Raw genomic sequence first — 20,745 nt, forward strand, 5'->3', positions numbered from 1 at the left:
CCCCATGGAGCTTACATCCCAGTAAGAAGATACAGACAATAAATGAATACAATATAAGATGTTAGACTGTGATATATGCTGTATAGTAAAATAAGAATAAATAGTTCTGGGAGGAGGGTTACACTTTTAAATACGGTGGTCAGGGAAGGTCTCAAAAGGTGACATTTGAATGAAGACTTGAGGGCAGTGAGGGTGAGCGCCATTGGATCCCTGGGCGAAAAGCATTTTATTAAAATTGTTTTTTAGTTTTTTTTTTAAGTTTATTTATTTATTTTGAGAAAGAGAGAATGTGTGCCAGTGGGGGAGAGACAGAAAGAAAGACAGAGAGAGAGAGAGAGCAGGGGGTGGGAGCTGGCAGAGAGAAAGAGACAGAATCACAAGTGCTGTCAGCACAGATACCTATATGGGGCCTGAACTCAGGAACCATGAAAGCATGACCTGAGCTAAGATCAAGAGTCAGGCGCTTAACCCACTGAGCCACCCATGTACCCCTGAGGGAAAGTATTTTAGACATCGATAAGAACAAGTAGATGGAAAGATCTGTGGTAAGTCATAGAACCAGGAATATCCTTGCTGTAACTTGACCTTAATCTTACCTTTCACAAACAGATTTTGTATATATTTTTTCTTTATTGGATTTTGGAATATTTTTCATCCAATTTTCCATCACTTAAACTTTTAAATTGCTTCATAGAATTGGTCTAGAGAGAAAATATCAAACACATCACACATATAAATAAAACATATGCAAGATAATTAGATTTACATAGACTTTTGAAGATACATACAGTAATTAGAATTTTGAAAGTAAAATGTTGTGTTTTTATATTCATTATAATGTCACCTAATTATATTTTCCTTTTCCTGGATTCCAAATTTCTTATGCCTCAAAGACATATTTTGATTTAAATTTAGATGTTATTCATCTGATTATTTCCCAAGACATTTTAAATGTGTTCTATAATAATTACCCCTGCCCATATATGTATCACATACCAACTATTGCAGGTATTGGTGAGATAGCAGTCTATATTCCTTAAAAAAGGGGATTACAAAAAGTAACATGGTGACGGTTCCTGGAAAGTCATGAGGCTCTGAGTTCAAGTTCCATTTGCTATGTATCTTCAGGCAAATGACTTAAACTCTGAGTCACAACATTTCCGCCTCTTTAAAAGAGGGTAATTATTTCACTGTACTCTTTAGGATGACCATTAGACACCATATATATGGATATGCTATGTCAATTATAAAAAATTATACTTATGTTAAATATTGTTTATACCAAACTGCACAAGAACTCTGCAATGACAATTATACTACCTACCCTATATATATAGGGTATATACTACCCTAATTATACTACCATGGGGCTTTGTGCTTGTAGAGTAGTGTGTGTATATGTGTGTGTGTGTGTGTGTGTGTGTGTGTGTATATATATATATATATATATATATATATATATATGAAGAATAAATGGCCTCTGGAGTTTACTAAATCTCCTTTTTCAAAGGGACCCATAACAAGTTATATAATGCATGGAAAAGCCTTTGTAAAACACAATGTTCTTGACTTCTTGTTTTCACAGGATAATAGTTTCAGAAATCCTAGATTCTGAGAAATTAAATATTTTATTTATCTATATCCTTTATACTTCTCATGTTACTAAACATACTTGAACAACAAATAACTCTCTTGGGTATTTTATTTCAAATCAGGAGGAGTGGTATAATCCAATTTGTCTTTTGTTTGCAATTACATTCTTATTCAGGACACCTGGTAACTGTAAACTGATACTGAAATAGGGCAGGTGCCTTGCACTTCATATTATCCTCAAGCATAGGAGAACACAGGAGATTTAATAACCTCAAATTTCTGTGGAGTTCACTTCTAAATGACTATTCTTTAGGTCTCTGGGAAAAGCAGATGAGAAAAATAGCATATTTAACCATGGTAAAGAATATACCCAAATATCTATATTGAAGGAAACAAGTCAGTGACAAGGAAATATCTAACTACATTGGTTAAAAATCTTGTTTTATTTATCAGTGTGATGTTAAATTTTATAGATGAAGCAAATAAAAATCATCATCAATTCAATTTTAAATATGCTTCTAATGCCTAATGGAGCAGGCATATCTGAGAAATGACAATCATTGCTATTCATATACAGGAGTGAATGGATAATAAATCTTGGTCAAGCCAAGTGTTCTGTAGAGTACCTTCAAATTGTACTGAGCTTGATCTCCCCCCAGCCTCTGAGAAATCTGCTGTATGGCATGTAGATAGCTCTAATGTGGGTAGGATTGGGGACTGGCCTTTGCTACAGCTCTAGGAAGGATGAGGGCTGAATGCTATAGTAAAACTAAACAGGTACAGCAACTGCATGTCCCCATTTTGTCTGTACCTTTTGGTTTCCCAGTTGGTTTCCATCTTTCTAAGCACAGTACATATCAAGAGAGCAGAAACCCAGTATTAATCTAGGCACCATTTGGCCAATGTAGCCTATTTTACATGTCAGTACCATACTGTACTGTCAGTACTGACACTTAGATGGTTTCCATATCTTGTCTATTATGAGAACGTTGCAGTAAACATGGGAGTGTAGATATCTTTTTAAGACAGTAATTTCATTTCCTTTATATATAAACCCAGAAGTGAAATTGTTGGATCATATGGTACCTCCACGTTTAACTTTTTGAGAAACTTCCATACTGTTTTCCACTGTGGCTGCACCAATTTACATTCTCACCAACAGTGCACAAGGGTTTCCTTTCCTCCACATCCTCACCAACACCCATCACTTGTCTTTTTGATAATAACCATTTTAACAAGTGTGAGATGATACCTCATGGTGGTTTTGATTTGCATTTATTGATGATTAGTGATGTTGAACACCTTTTCATGTATCTGTTGGTGATTTTTATGTTTTCTTTGAAAAAATATGTCTTCAGTTCCTCTTCCCACTTTTAAGTGGATTATTTGAGGTTTTCTGGGATTGAGTTGTATGAGTCCCTTACATATTTTGAATATTAACCCTTTATCAGATATGTCGTTTGCAAATATTTTCTCCTGTTCCATAGGTTGCTTCCTCATTTCATTTCTTTTGCTGTGAAGAAGCTTTTGAGTTTGATGCAGTACTACTTATTTTTTCCTTTGTTTGTGCTTTGGTTGTCTTATCCATAAAACAATTGCCAAGACCAATATCAAGCAGCTTTGATTCTGTTTTCTTCTAGGAGTTTTATGGTTTTAGGTCTTATATTTGTCTTTACCATTTTTGTGAGTGATGTAAGATAGGAATCCAATTTCACTCATTTGCATATGAATATCCAGTTTTCCCAGCTACCTTTCCTTAAGAGATTATCTTATCTCTATTGAGTATTTGTGGTTCCCCTGTCAAATATTAGTTAACCATAGATGCATGGGTTTATTTCTGAGTTCTCAATTCTGATCTATTAGTCTATGTGTCTGTTTTTATATCAGTATCATATTAATTACTGTACCTTATAAATATAGTTTAACAACAAGAAGTGTGATCCCTCCAACTTTGATCCTTTTTTCTTGGGATTACTCTGGCTATTCAGGGTATTTTATGGTTCTATACAAATTTTAGGATGGCTTTTTCTATTTCTATAAAAAATGGAAAAATGGAATTGGAATCTTAATAAGAATTTGCTTGTATCTGTAGATTGCTTTGGGTAGTATGTACATTTTAACCATATTCACTTTTATAATCCTGAACATAGGATACCTTTCCCTTTATTTGTGTCTTCTTCAATTTTTTCATTAATGTTTTAAAGTTCTCCATGTATAATTAAGGGTCTAAATGTGAAACCTGAAACCACAAAAATCCTAGAAGAGAGCACAGGTAGCAATTTCTCTGACATCATTCATAGAAACAGTTTTGTAGATATGTCTCCTCAAGGAAGAGAAACAAAAGAAAAAAAAAACTATTACAACTACATCAAAATAAAAAGCTTCTGTGCAGTGAAGGAAACCATCAACAAACCTAAAAGGCAACCTACAGAATGAGAGAAGATATTGGCAAATGATATATCCAATAAAGGGTTAGTATCCAAAATCTATAAAGAATTCATATTAACTCAAACCCCCCCCCCAAAACAAACAATCCAATTAAAATTAGGCAGAAGACATGAACAGACATTTCTCCAAAGAAGACATACAGATGATCAACAGACACATTAAAAAGATAAGCAACATCACTCATCATCAGGCAAATGCAAATCAAAACCAGGTGAGGTAAGGTATCACTTCACACCTGTCAGAATGGCTAAAATCAAAACCACAAGAAACAAGTGTTGACAAGGATAAAGACAAAAAGGAAAGCTTATGCACTGTTAATGAGATGCAAACTGTCATAGCCACTGTGGAAAACAGTATAGAGGTTTCTCAAAAAATTAAAAGTAGAACTGCCATATGATCCAGTAATTCCACTACTAGGTATTTACCCAAAGAATATGAAAACACTAATTCAAAAAAATACATGCATCCCTATGTTTATTGCAGCATTATTTATAACAGCCAAATTATGGAAGCAACCCAAGTATCCACTGATAGATGAATGGGTAAAGAAGATGTGCTATACATATACACAATGGAACACTCTCCAGCCATGAAAAATAACGAAATCTTGCCATTTGCAACAATTTGGACAGATCTAGAGGGTATGATGCTAAGTGAAATAAGTTAGAGCAGGACAAATACTGTATGACTTCACTTATATGTGGAATTTAAAAAACAAAACCAAGAAGAAAAGAGACTCTTAACTATAAAGAACAAACTGATGGTTACCGGAGGAGAGTTGGTGGGGACTGGAGTGATAGATGAAATAGGTGATGGGGAATTAAAAGTACACTTCTCATGATGAACACTGTATGTTAACTATACTGTAATTAAATTTAAAAATAATAAAATTTTCCGAGTACAAATTTTTTACTTTCTTGGTTAAATTTATTCCTAAGTATTTTATTATTTTTGGTGCTGTTGCAAATGGGATAAAAATAATTTTTAATTAATTTTACAGTTATTTTGTTGTTAGTGTATAGAAACAACTGATTTTTGTATGTTGACTTTGTATCTTGCATCTTTACTAAATTCATTTATTAATTCTAACAGATTTTTGGTGAAGTCGTTTAAACTTTCTATATATAAAATGGTGCCGTCTTCAAGCAGAGAAAATTTCACTATTTCTTTTCTAATTCAGATATCTTTTATTTCTTTTTTCTTGCCTGACTGTCTTACTAGGACTTCCAATACTATGTTGAATAGGAATGCTGAGAGTGGGCAACATTGCGTTGTTTCTGATTTTAGAGGAAAAACTTTTGACCTTTCACCATTGTGGATGATGTTAGCTATGGGTTTCTTATAATTTTCTGTCAAATATCTTGGGTTGGGGAATTTATTGCAGGGGAGTCTTTGGCAATACCTATACTTCCTAAAATTTAGAAGATTTCTTTTTCTACTTATGTCAATTTTGGCTAATGTTAAATAGGATAGATAGATGACAGATAGATAGATAGATAGATAGATATAGATAGATAAGTAGATAGATACATAGACACATAGATATATAGATACACAGATACATGGATATGTAGATACATAGATAATATGGTAGGTAATCTTACCCATCTTTAAGTTGTCAAATGTATTTTCTTAGAGTTCTGGTAACTAGCTTTTTAAGTGTCTTCTTTATATCTATTCTCTTTACTTTTTTAAAGTTCTTTTTTATTATGATTTTCCAGCTTTCCCTATAATGCATTCCCATATGGAGTCATCTCTCGCTCTGACTCTGGTCTTAGCTATTTACATTGCTTTGGCCTATGTGAATGTAATACAAGTGGACTCTTATAAGCAGCTTACTCTCACTGCTCTGTGAAATTATTTTTAAAACTATTAATGGAAATATTCATTTAGCATAAGAAACCATTACAACAGGGGCACCTGGGTGGCTCAGTTTGTTGAGCATCTGACTTTGGCCCAGGTCATGAGGTCATGATCTCACAGTTTGTGGGTTTGAGCCCCACATCAGGCTCCGTGCTGACTGCTTGCTCAGAGCTTGGAGCCCGCCTCAGATGAGCCTGGAGCCCGCCTCAGATGAGCCTGAAGACTGCTTCAGATTCTGTGTCTCCTTCTCTCTCTGCCCCTCCCCCACTCACGCTTTGTCTTGCTCTGTTTCTCAAAAAAAATAAATATAAAAAAATTTTTAAAAAAGAAACCATTACAACATATTGAGTTTTGGTTTTTTATTTAATTTTTCTAATGTTTATTTATTTTTGAGAGAGAGAGAGAGAGAGAGTGAGTGGGAGAGGGACAGAGAGAGAAGGAAACTGAATCTGAAGCAGGCTCCAGGCTCTGAGCTGTCAGCACAGAGCCCCGATGTGGGGCCCTGACTCACAAATCGTGAGATCATGACCTGAGCCAAAGTCTGAGGCTTAACCACCCAGCTGCCCTTCAATATGTTGAGTTTTTAAAAGCTGACAAATACCATAAGCATCACAAAATCCAGAAAAATAACACATTTTTATTTTTCATTTTTTTAAGTTTATTTATTTTGAGAGAGGGAGAGAGAGAGAGAGCACGAGCAGGGGAGGGGCAGAGAGAAAGGAAGAGAGAGAATTCCAAGCAGGCTCCACACTCTCAGGGCAGAGCCTGACTTTGTGCTCAAACCCACAAACTGTGAGATCACGACCTGAACAGAAACCAAGAGTCAAATGCTTAACGTACTGAGCTACACAGGTGCCCCAGAAAAATAACACATTTTTAAATTTACTTCCTGGCATTTCATTATAACCCTTTTTCATAATTTTTTTGGCTGAACATTCTTTGCTTGCCCTATTCACATGACATTTTATAATTCAATATTCTATAGAGAATAAGGGTATTTCAACCTATTGTCTAGCATGGTTGACCAAAATGTATTTTTTACTATTCAAAATTAAAAAAAATTTTTTTTCAGTTTCACAACTTGCTTTTGGGTCATATCAGGTAAACTTTAAGAATTACTGCCAAGTTTGAGAAAACCTCTGTCAGGTTTCTTTTAAAACAGCTGTAAGGTTTGAAAGAACATTCCATATACCAAATTTTGGCTCTGTAGAGTTTTTAATTTTTTTTTTAATTTTAATTTTTATTTTTATTTTAAATTCAGGTGTAAGTAACATACACTATATTAGTTTCAGGTATAAAACGTAATGAACCAAATTTGTATATATTGCAAAATAATCACAATAAGTCTAGTTAACATCTGTCACTATACACAGTTACAAAATTTTTTTGTTTAATGAAAACTTTTAAGAGTCACTCTCTTTTTTTTTTCTTTTTGGCTTTTTGGTGTGTCTTTTTTTTTTAAATATAATTTAATGTCAGGGCACCTGGGTGGCTCAGTCGGTTGAGCACCTGACTTCAGCTCAGGTCATGATCTCACGGTCTGTGAGTTTGAGCCCCGCAACGGGCTCTGTGCTGACAGCTCATAGCCTGGAGCCTGCTTCGGATTCTGCGTCTCCCTCTCTCTCTGCCCTTTCCCCAATCATCCTCTGCGTCTCTCTGTCTCAGAAATAAATAAACATTAAAAAAATTTTTAATAATAATTTATTGTCAAGTTAGCTAACATACAGTGTATACGGTGTGCTCTTGGCTTCAGGGGTAGATTCCTGTGATTCATCACTTTCATACAACAGCCAGTGCTCATCACAAGTGCCCTCCTCAATGCCTGTCACCCACTTTCCCCTCTCCCTTGTCCCCATATCAACCTTCAGTTTGTTCTCTGTATTTAAGAGTCTCTTATGGTTTGCCTCCTTCTCTGTTTGAAAGTATTTTTTCTCCTTCCATCCCCCATGGTCTTCTATTAGTTTCTCAAGTTCCACATATGAGTGAAAACATATGATATCTGTCTTTCTCTGACTGACTTATTTCAGTTAGCATAATACCCTCCAGCTCTATCCATGTTGCTGCAAATGGCAGAATTTCATTCTTTCCAATTGCCAAGTAGTATTCCATCATATATATAAACCACATCTTCCTTATCCAGTCATCAGTTGATGGACATTTGGGCTCTTACCGTAATTCGGCTATTGTTGAAAGTGCAGCTATAAACAGTCGGTACATGTGCCCCTCTGAATCAGCACTCCTGTATCCTTTGGATAAATTCCTAGTAGTGCTATTGCTGGGTTATAGGATTTTTTTTATTTTTTTATTTTTTATTTTATTTTTTTATTATTTTTAATTTTTTGAGGAACCTCTACACAGTTTTCCAGAGCGATTCCACCAGTTTGCATTCCCACCAACAGTGCAAGAGGGTTCTCATTTCTCTGCATCCTCACCAATATCTGTTGTTTCCTGAGTTGTTCATTTTGGTCACTCTGACAAGTGTGAGTTGGTATCTCAATGTGGTTTTCATTTGTATTTCCCTGATGATGAGAGATGTTTAGCATCTTTTCATGTGTCTGTTGGCCATATGGATATTTCCTTTGGAAAGGTGTCTATTCATGTCTTTTGCCCATTTATTCACCAGATTATTTGTTTTTAGGGTGTTGAGTTTGGTATGTTCTTTGTACATTTTGGTTATAACCCTTTATCCAATATGTCATTTGCAAATATCTTCTACCATTCTGTCGATTGCCTTTTAGTTTTGTTGACTGTTTACAGTGCGGAAGGTTTTATCTTGATGAGGTCCCAATAGTTCATTTTTGCTTTTATTTCCCTTGCCTTCAGAGACGTGTCAAGTAAGAAGTTGCTGCAGCTGAGGTCAAAGAAGTTGTTGCCTGTTTTCTCCTCTAGGGTTTTCATGGTTTCCTCTCTCACCTTTGAGTCTTTCATCCATTTTGAGTTTATTTTTGTGTATGGTGTAAGAAAGTGGTCCAGTTTCATTCTTCTGCATGTTGCTGTCCATTTCTCCCAGCACCATTTGCTGGAGACTGTCTTTTTCCGTTGGATACTCTTTCCTCCTTTGTCAAAGATTAGTTGGCCATACATTTGTGGGTCCAGTTCTGGGTTCTCTATTTTATTCCATTGGTCTTTGTGTCTGTTTTTGTGCCTATACCAATCTGTCTTGATGATTACAGCTTTGTAGTAGAGACTAAAGTCTCGGACTGTGATGCCTCTCACTTTTTTTTTTTCAACATTACTCAGGCTACTCAGGGTCTTTTGTGGTTCCATACAAATTTTAGGATTGTTTGTTCTAGCTTTGAGAAGAATGCTGGTGCAAATTTGATTGGGATTGCATTGAATGTGTAGATTGGTTTGGGTAGTATTGACATTTTAACAACATTTATTCTTCCAATCCATGAGCATGGAATGTTTTTCCATTTCTTTGTATCTTCTCAATTTCCTTGATAAGTTTTCTATAGTTTTCAGCATACAGATCTTTTACATCCTTGGTTAGGTTTATTCCTAAGTATTTTATGGTTCTTGATGCAATTGTAAATGAGATCAATTTCTTGATTTCTCTTTCTGTTGCTTCATTATTGGTGTTTACAAATGCAACCGACTTTTGTACCTTGATTTTGTACCATACGACTTTGCTGAATTCATGTATCAGTTCTAGCAGCCTTTTGGTGGAGCCTTTTAGGTTTTCGATATAGAGTATTATGTCATCTGTGAAAAGTGAAAGTTTGACTTCTACTTTGCCTATTTGGATGCCTTTTATTTCATTTTGTTGTCTGATTGCTGAAGCTAGGACTTCCAACACTATGTTAAACAACAGTGGTGAGGGTGTACATTCCTATCGTGTTCCTGATGCCAGGGGGAAAGCTCTCAGTTTTTCCCCATTGAGGATGATATTAGCTATGGGCTTTTCATATATGGCTTTCATGATGTTAAGGTATGTTCCTTCTATCCTGACTTTCTTGAGGGCTTTTATTAAGAAAGGATGCTGTATTTTATCCAATGCTTTTTCTGCAACTATTGATAGGATCATATGGTTCTTATCCTTTCTTCTATTAATATGATGTATCACATTGATTGATTTGCGAATATTGAACCAGTCCTGCAGCCCAGGAATGAATCCCAAATGATCATAGTGAATAATTCTTTTAATATACTGTTGAATTAGATTTTCTAGTATCTGGTTGAGAATTTTTCCATCCGTATTCATCACGGATATTGGCCTGTAATTCTCTTTTTTAGTGATGTCTCTGTTGCTCTAGAAATCAAGGTAATGTTGGCTTCATAGAATGAGTCTGGAAACTTTCTTTCCATTTCTATTTCTTGGAACAGCTTGAGAAGGGTAGGTATTAACTCTCCTTTAAATGTCTGGTAGAATTTCCCTGGGAAGCCATCTGGTCCTGGACTCTTATTTGTTGGGAGATTTTTGATAGCTGATTCAATTTCTTCACTGGTTATGGGTCTGTTCAAATTTCCTGTTTCTTCCCATTTGAGTTTTGGTAGCATGTGGATGTCTAGATCCATTTCTTCCAGGTTGTCCAGTTTGTTGGCATATAATTCTTCATAGTATCCTCTAATAATTGTTTGTATTTCTGTGGTGTTGGTTGTGATCTGTCCTCTTTCATTTGTGATTTTATCTATTTGGGTCCTCTCTCTTTTCTTTTTGAGAAGTCTGGCTAGGGGTTAATCAATTTTGTTTATTTATTTATTTTTTTCAAAAAAACCAGGACTTAGATTCATTAATCTGTTCTACTGGTTCTTTTGGATTCTATGTTGTTTATTTCTGCTCTAATCTTTATTATTTCTCTTCTTCTGCTTACTTTGGGGTTTCCTTGCTGTTCTGCTTCTAGTTCCTTTAGGTGTGCTGTTTTGTTTCATATTTGGGATTTTTCTCATTTCTTGAGATAGGACTGGATTATAATGTATTTTCCTCTTAGGACTGCTTTTGCTGAATCCCAAAAGGTTTAGACCTCCATGTTTTCATTTTCATTTGCTTCCATGTCTTTTTTAATTTCTTCTTTAATTGCCTTGTTGACCCATTCTGCTTTTAGTCGGATATTCTATAACCTCCATGCATTTGGAGGCTTTGCAGTTTTTTTCATGTGGTTGATTTCAAGTTTCATGGCATTGTGATCTGAAAATATGCACGGTATGATGTCAATTATTTTATATTTATTGAGGGCTGTTTTGTGACCCCATTTGTGATCTATCTTGGAGAATGTTCCATTTGCACTTGAGAAGAATGTGTATTCTGCTGCTCTTGGATGAAAACTTCTGAATATATGTGTAAAATCCATGTAGTCCAGTGTATCATTCAAGGACATTGTTTCTTTTTTTTAATTTTTTTAAGTTTATTTATTTTGAGAGACAGAGAGAGTGGAAGAGGGGCAGAGAGAGAGGGAGAGAGAGAATCGCAGGCAGGCTCCTTGCTGTCAGCACAGAGCCCAACGTGGGGCTCAAACTCACGAACTGTGAGATCATGACCTGAGCCCAAGGCCATTGTTTCTTTACTGATTTTCTGCCTAGATGATCAATCTATTGTTGTAAGTGGAGTATTAAAGTCCCCTGCAATTATCATATTCTTATCAATAGGATTGTTTATGTTTGTGATTAATTGATGTATATATTTGGGTGTCATCAAGTTGGGGGCATAACCATTTATAATTGTTAGCTTTTCCTGATGGTAGACCCTGTAATTATGATATAATGCCCTTTTTCCTCTCTTGTTACAGCCTTTAGTTTAAAATCTCGTTTGTCTGACATAAGTATGGCTACTCTGGCTTTCTTTTGACTTCCAGTAGCATGATAGATGGTTCTCCATCCCCTCACTTTCAATCTGAAGGTGTCCTCAGGTCTAAAATGGGTCTCTTGTAGACAGCATAAAGATGGATTTTTTTAATCCATTCTGATACCCTATCTCTTTTGATTTGAGCATTTAGCCCATTTACATTCAACGTTATTATTGAAAGATATGGATTTAGTGTCGTTGTGTTATCTGAAGGTTTCATGCTTGTGGTGATGTCTCTGGTCCTTTGTAGCCTGTGCAGTGTTCCACTCACAGAGTCCCCCTTAGGATCGCTTGCAGGGTTGGTTTAGTGGTCATGAACTCCTTCAGTTTTTGTTTGTCTGGGAAAGTCTTTAATCTTAAGCCTTAAGATTCACTCTCTTAACAAGTTTCAAGTATACAACACAGTATTGTTAACTGTAGTTAGTTTGCTACATATTACTTCCCCATTATTTATTTTATAAGTAGAAGTTTGTACCTTTTGACCCCCCTTACTTATTTTACCCACTCTGTGCCTTCAGTAGCCACCAACTTTTCTCTGTATCCATAAGCTTGTTGTTTGTTGTTGTTATTTTCTACATACAAGTAAGATCATACAGTATTTGTCTTTCACTGTCTAATTTGTTTCACTTAGCATGATACCCTTAAGGTCCATCCATATTGCTGTGAACTCTTTGTTCTGTGATTTAACCTTCAGGCATGCTGAATGCTGAGGGACACACAACTCGGGAGATTGACCCACAGAGATATGAGAGAGACAACTGCAAAACATGCATGTGATGACCTCTAAGATAAGCTCACCCTCTGATGAGTCTGATTCACATGAACATGAACAAAGCCAGCCTAGAAAAGCTCTCTAGTCTAAAGCAGAATTGGGAGCAGAGTCAAAGTTAAATAGAAAGTTGTTTTAAGACTCTAAATCGTTCAATAATGGAAAATTAATAAAAATACTTCTAGCTTTTAGGTACTCCATTTGTTAAATCCTGGAACTCTACTTTGCTCTCTCTACATATGCACTCTCTTTTTTTGCACTTCAGTATCTGATGATGTGCTATAAATGTTTACCAATTGGCTTTCTGTGGTGAAAAAAGAAAAAAAAAAACACTTTTGCATAGCATTTACCAATATCTGTGGTGTAAAACCTTCCACCTTGACTAGTTTCAAGCTATTTGGTATATAACGAGCAACTTGGCAAAACACATGGAAGTTAACAATTAACTTTCATTAACCTTCAATAACCAGGTCCAGATAATCTCTAGCGTATCCATTTATGACACCAGCATTGATCCATTCAGATGCCCAAAGTTCATGGACATAAGTCTCATTATGCTGAAAAATAGTCTTTGCTCCAACACATGCTACAGACTAATATCTAGGCCTATGGATATTGTACCCAGAGATTTCTTTATGTAACAAACTATAAGCTTATACAAATTATGTGTTTAGTAAAGCAGAAGCTTCTCTCTTGGAGAAATCTGTTCCTCAAGAGAAATCTTGGGCAATAAATAAATGCCCTCCTCTGTAGATCATTTTTATAGCCACAGAACTCCCATCTCCACTTACATACATACATTTTTAAAATACATCATTTTTTACTCTTCAAGAAAATTGTCACTTTTTAAATATTTCTGAAAAGTTAAATGGATACAATAACTCTCTTTCCCAATGTCTTCCAAGATACTACTAAAAAGTTTACCTTCTAGGAAGGATCATGTTCCAGAAAAAATAATATGCAATCTAACAATACTACAATAAAGAACTAGTTCAACAACTTACTAATCTAGTACACTGCCACAGGATACTTGAAATTTCAAAAAAAGTCTTTTATGCACTAGATACCTATATAAAAGAGAAGAAAAAAAATGAAAAGTAACAATTGATTATTTCATGCAGTATTCTTAATTTCCTTTATTTAAAAATTAGTAATTACTTCTAGGGGCACTTGGGAGGCTTAGTTGGTTAAGCATCCAACTCTTGATTTCAGCTCAGGTCATGATCTCATGGTTCATGAGACTGAGCCTTATGTCAGGCTCCACGCTGAGTGTGGAGCCTGCTTGAGATTCTTTCTCTCCCTCTCTCTCTCCCTCCCCCACCCCGCACTTGTGCACTCTCTCTCAAAATAAACATTTTAATATATATAAAAACACAAATAAAAAATAGTAATTACTTTTAGAATTTAGTATTTTTGGATCAGGTCAACTGTTCTGCATGTTACAGGCCTTTTACTGCTTATATATTTCCCTAATAATGTAAATGTGCACTAAACTTGACATGTCAGACCATGTAGATACTATCAAAAATACAAACACAAAGACAATCACACTTTTTATTAACTTTTGACAATGGGCATCCAAGGAAATACTGGATCTCTGATGTATCACACTCTTCTAGCCCTCAAAGGTAATAGAAGCTCAATACCTGACCATGCTTTATATTTCATGAAGGTAACATTTCAAACGGAAGTTGGAAAAAATATTTTAATCCACACGTTAATTTAATGATGCTATAATAGAATAATGCCACTTAGAGATTAGGAAGGAATTTCCTCCAATTATGGGAAAATTTTTACTACACTTTAGTACGTGTGCCTCACTAAACTAACAAACTTAATTCTTTTTAACTTTGTTGTATTATGCTATGTCTTCACTCTTGGAAACAATCCATGAAAGAAATAGTTTTTTTTTTTTTAATTTTTTTAACGTTTATTTATTTTTGAAACAGAGCATGAACAGGGGAGGGTCAGAGAAAGGGAGACGCAGAATCCGAAACAGGCTTCAGGTTCTGAGCTGTCAGCACAGAGCCAGACACGGGGCTCGAACTCACGGACTGCGAGATCATGACCTGAGCCAAAGTCGGCCACTTGAGCGACTGAGCCACCCAGGCGCCCCAAGAAATAGTTTTTAAGCTGGGTTTCATTAAAAACTTCTGCTCTGTGGAAGACAATGTCAAAAGAATGAGAATGCAAGCTATAGACTGGGAGAAAATATTTGCAAAGGACATGCCTGATAAAGAACAATTATAAGTATAAAAAGAATTCTTAAAACTCAACATTAAGAAAACATATAACCCAATGAAAATATGGTTCAAAGACATTAACAGACACCTTACCAAAGACATACAGATGGCAAATAAGCATAGGAAAAGATGCTCCACATCATTTGTCATTAGAGAAATTCAAATTAAAATGATAATTAGATACTACTACACACCTCGTAGAATGGCCAAAATCTGGAACACAAACTAGAGCCACATGCTGGTGAAGATGGGCAGGAACAGGAATCACTCTAGGTATTTACCCAAAGAATACAAAATACAAATTCAAAGGGATATTATGCGCCCTGATGTTTATAGCAGCATTATCTATAGTAGCCCAATAATGGAATATATATACTCAGCCATATACATATACAATGGAATATGACTCATCCATAAAAAAGAATGAAATCTTGCCATTTGTGATGACATGGATGGAGCTAACAAGCATAATGCTAAGCGAAATAGGTCAGTCAAGCACAAATATATGATTTCACTCACATGTGGAACTTAAGAAATAAAACAAATGACAAAGGGGAGAAAAAAGAGGAGGCAAACCAAGAAACAGACCCTTAACTATAGAGAACCAACTGGTGGTTACCAGAGGAGAGGTGAGTTGGGGAATGGGTGAAATAGGTAATGGGGATTAAGGAGTGCACTTGTGGTGAGCACTGGCTGTTATATGGAAGTGTTGAGCCACTGAATTGTGCACCTGAAACTGATATTACACTGCATGTTAACCAACTAGAATTTAATAAAAACTTAAAATTAAAAAAAAATTTAAACTCAGGTTATATTTACTGCACCTTTTAAACTCTACACTGTGTATCCTTCTATGTATTTACTCCACATCTTTCTAAACTAAGCCAACTAAATAAAAATCAACATTTAACTTTCATTTATTTCTCATACTAAGCATTGTATTTTTCTTGTCTGCCATTTTTTGTTGATTTTATGATTATGTTAATAATACTTTTGTTCAAAATAATATTATGAATTCTGTCGTATTTTGGAATGTGGAAGTGTCTCTGACCTATTTCTCAATATTGATGTCTAGGTGGTTAATCTGTGGATGGCATACTTTCTTTTGGCATTATCTTCAGTTTAGTATTAAAATATATAGTGATTTAACCCTCTGCTGAAGCATCTTCCTAAATATTTCTGTTAGTATTACAATTTTCACAACATACTAACAAAATATCATTAACTCCATTTTTATGGATAATGAAATAAAGGCTAAGATTTAGTAACTCTCATTCATAAACATCATTTTGTACAGTATATAAACAGAGTTCTCTTTATCCCCAAAGTCCACCCAACTAATTTCACTAAAGACCTTATATGAATCCCCATGGTTCTAGGATTAACGCAAACCTTACTTCTCTGCTTTTAGGAAAATAAACCAGTGGAAAAGCACCCCAGCCAAAAAAAAAAATCATTTGGTATTGGTCATGTAACACTCATTTTCTTTTACAGAATAGGAAAATAACACTATATTCTTTCAAAAGGGAACAGTAAAGAAAGTTATATTAATGTTTGTCTATAACTGGGGAGTGAGGGATCCAATACAGAAAGCAGATACCAATTATTAATAGTGTTTAGGTAATATTGTTAGCTCTGACACATAGTCATGGATTCTTTAGTAAACACCACCATGTAGTAATTTTGCACATACGTATGTGTAATTGAAGTATAATGTAAATGTGTGTGTGTGTGTGTGTGTGTGTGTGTGCAAACAGCATGCACACGCACTATAGTAGCTGTTCCCCAGTGATTTCTCCAGGGGATTATAGGATTGCATTCATGGTTTTGTCCTAAGTAATTCCATGCCACTAACAAAATAAAATATTTGAGGTGTATAATTTTAATATGTCCTTGACAACTCAGCTATAATCAATGCCTTTAATCGGTTTAATTATTGAATATTTATATCATTTTATTTGCATTTCTCTTGGTGTTTATTTAGATGCTTATTTTGTAATTCCTTGTTTATAATATTTTCTACTTGGAGTGAGGGAGATCCATATTTGGAGTGACTTGTAGGAATTCAGAATTGAAATTGTAAATATAAAATCTGCATAACTGTAATGAAGCTTATAAAAAGTAGGAGATGATATAGTAAGGGTGTGAAAAATGATAGCTTATGGTCCTGGGGAAATGACAAATATAGCTTTGGCATAGTCAGCATAAGACTATAACCAGAAGGAGGTGGAAGAGGAGAACCATGGGGAGTAAAGACCACCCAGAGAACATTTGGGGAGAAGGAAATTTTGTACAGGTCTTGATGTATATGGTCCTACTCTAGCTGTCTCAGAAATAGAGAAAAAATACAGGAGAATGTATATGAGTAGATTGAGCTGTTACTATTGGTAAATCTTCTTTAAAACAAAGAGAAAGGTAAGACTCTACTAGGATAAAGTCTCATTAAAGTTCCAACTTATTAGGTTGGATTTGAGATAATTTCTTTTTATACGATCCTCAATATCTTTTTATGAATATAATTTATTGTCAAATTGGCTTACATACAACACCCCGTGCTCATCCCAACAAGTGCCCTCCTCAATGCCCATCACCCATTTTCCCCTCTTCCCCACCCCTGTCCACCCTCAGTTTGTTCTCTGTATTTAAGAGTTTCTTATGGTTCGCCTCCCTCCTCTGTTTGCGACTATTTTTTTTCTCCTTTCCTTCCCCCATGGTCTTCGGTTAAGTTTTTCAAGGTCCACATATGAGTGAAAATACATGATATCTGTCCTTCTCTGATGAATGGATAAAGAAGATAATCTTCAATATCTACTCAAAGTCACATTTAAGTCTGGGAAATAAAATAGTTTCCATGCTGTTTTTGGAATACTTGCTATAAATACACATTCAAGGTTAAGGGGTTTAGAGAAAACATTTTACAAAGAAATTGACATTGCAGTCATGAACTGCATTGTTTTAATAAATTATCCATTATGGTTTACTTCTTATTCTAATGACTTTCTGATTCCAAAATCATCAATATTATATATGTGTGTGTATCTATGTTCATAGTGATGTTCATATTGTTTTTTAAAGTTGAACATATCTATCTACATAAAGTATTATATCTTATATAATATTATATATAGAATACCCTATGTAATATCATATCTAGTTAAACATGCATATGTGGGACTTAAAAAAAATACATATGTATGACATCTTCTAATATATGTAAAATTATATATATTAAATATATAATTATAAATTTATAGAATTACATAATTAAAATATCTGTATATTTTATAATTTATAATAATTTACGTATATAAATTTAAATCTTGACTCTGTGCAAAACTATAACTTGGCAGTGGCTGTAGGTTTCTTTGAATTTCAATATGGCAGTCACATTCTTTTTAATTCTTAGGTATTTAATATATTTTTCTTATGATTAGTGAGATTTTCCATTTAATATTAAATAGAAGTTGGTATTATAGGGCAGTCTCATATTTTATTTCATTTGATTACTATTATTTTTTAATTTACATATTTAAATTCATGTTAGTTAACATTCAGTGTAATCTTGGTTTCAATGATTCATCACTTACATATAACACCCAGTGTTCATCCCAAGAGCACTCCCTAATGCCCATCACCCATTTAGCCCATCTCCATCCATTTCCACTCCAGCAACCATCAGTTTGTTCTCTGTATTTAAGTCTTTTATGGTTTGCCTCCCTCTCTGTTTTTACCTTATTTTTCCTTCCCTTCCCCTATGTTCACCTGTTTTGTTTCTTAAATTCCACATATCAGTGAAATCATATGATGTCTGTCTTTCTCTGACTGATTTATTTTACTTAGCATATTACTGTAGTTCAATTCATGTTGTTGCAAATGGCAAGATTTCATTCTTTTTGATTGCCGAGTAATATTCCAGTGTGTGTGTGTGTGTGTGTGTGTGTGTGTGTGTGTGTGTGTGTATCCATCCCACATCTTTCTTATCCATTCATCAGTCAATGCACATTTGAATTTTTTCCATAATTTAGCTATTGTTGATAGAGCTGCTATTGGGGTGCATGTACCCCTTCAAATCAGCATTTTTGTATCCTTTGGATAAATACCTAGTAGTACATTTTGCTCATGTGTTGATAGAAATAGAAATACCTTTGTATTCATGAGTGATTATAGATTCTGAATATGTTTCTATTTCAATATTTTCCTATAAGATTGTACTGTTTTTTTGGTGGGGGGGGGAGATGAATGAAATGAATATTTCTTCCTCTTCCTTCCCACCAACCTTTGGAATAAAGATTTATTACCTGTAATTTTATTAGTGTATACCTGTAAAATCATACGGGGGTAGTATTCTCTCCATGCAAAGGAATTTGACTGCTGTCTCTGTTCTTTTAACAAATGAATCTATATGGCAAATATTTTACTCTGGTTGCAAAAAAATTTTTTACAGGTCTATAGACTAACAATTCTGAAACTATTTTATGTGTCTACTAAAACTGATCAAATAAGTAAGCATAAAGTGGTATTGGAGACAGGTTTCTCACTGTTGAAAGGACTTGGGAATAAACAGAGAAGGCTAGATATAGAAACAACTATAGATAGGGATTTATAACAGTATTAGGATGTGCAATTATATTTGCTTGTTTACTTTCTGATTAAAACTAACATGTCGGTAGCAATGAACACATTTAGCATTCTCATCTTGATTTTTAAAGGCCATTCTCTACTAAAATGAAACAGTGTTCCTTGGAGACATGGTTGATTTTAAGGTTGAGGCAGTGAAAATAGTAACTAAGCCTGAAATATCTTATAGTAATAGAAAGTGAAAATTGCTTTAAAAGAATGGGGTCATATCAAAAGGAAATAGGAAACAATATATGGAAAAGTTTCCAAAATCTGGGACAACCTGAATAATAAAAATAAATAATGACAATAGTTGAGAGGCCCCTGGGGGGGGGGGGGGGGGGTTCTCAGTTGGTTAAGCATCTGACTCCTGGTTCTGACTCACAGTTCCTGCGTTGGAGCCCTGCGTCGGGCTCTACCCTGACAGCACAGAACTGCTTGGGATTTTTCTCTCTCCCTCTCTCTCTGCCCTTCCCTGGCTTGCTCTCTCTCAAAAAATAAATTGAAAAAAATTTTAAATAATGATAATAGCTAGATAAAATATATAAAATAAAATAAATTTATATGCATTATACTGATATGCATAAATAAATTAATAAACAGGCAATTTCTTAAATGCCAATTAAAAATAGAAAGAATGATGGGGCGCCTGGGTGGCTCAGTGGGTTAAGAGTCCGACTTCGGCTCAGCGTCATGATCTCCTGGTTCATGCGTTGGAGTCCCGCACAGGCTTGGTGCTGGCAGCTCAGAGCCTGGAGCCTGTTTCAGATTCTGTGTCTCCCTCTCTCTCTATCTCTCCTCTCTTCACACACTATCTCTCTCTCCTTCAAAAATAAACATTAAAAAATTAAAAATAGAAAGAGTGAAAAAATTTTAATTATGTTTTTAATAATAACATTTTACATAAGCATAATAAAATGATCAAAACTAGGATTCTTATAAAATGTCAATTATCTTTCTAATTTTTTTTCTTTCCAGTAAATAATGCAGGTTCCCCTCTTGCATTTATTTGTCCAGGGTCCTTACTTTTTTCCAACTTGTGATAGTTCACACAGTCTTTCTTTGCCTCTTCTTTATGAAGAGTATGAGGCATTATACATATATATGTATACATATATATCCTTCAATTTGGGTTTTCTGATATATTCTCATGATTAGAGTGGGATTCTACATTTTCGGTAAGAATACTACAGAAGCAATTTGTGTCCTTCACAGTGTGGCATATCTGGAGGTACAAAATATAAATCGATTATCACTATTGATGATAATTTTTATAATTTATATAAGATAGTTTCTGCCAGGATTCTCCCTATGTAATTAATACATATCTTGTAGGGAGATACTGTAAAACCATGCAAATTATACTAACCATATGTTTTCACATATTTTTACAATCCTTTACAGTAAAATTCCAGTTAGTAACTACATAA

The 20,745-nt window shown here is 34.7% G+C and overlaps 1 protein-coding gene across 4 annotated transcripts in view; it reads left to right on the forward strand.

Moving 5' to 3' along the window:
• The window catches only part of LOC122217127 (UDP-glucuronosyltransferase 2A1), a 61,618-nt gene that overhangs the window by 14,440 nt on the left and 26,433 nt on the right, over nt 1–20,745 (forward strand). The window lies entirely within an intron of this gene.

Source organism: Panthera leo, chromosome B1 (assembly GCF_018350215.1).
Source record: "Panthera leo isolate Ple1 chromosome B1, P.leo_Ple1_pat1.1, whole genome shotgun sequence".
NCBI classification, from domain to species: domain Eukaryota; kingdom Metazoa; phylum Chordata; class Mammalia; order Carnivora; family Felidae; genus Panthera; species Panthera leo.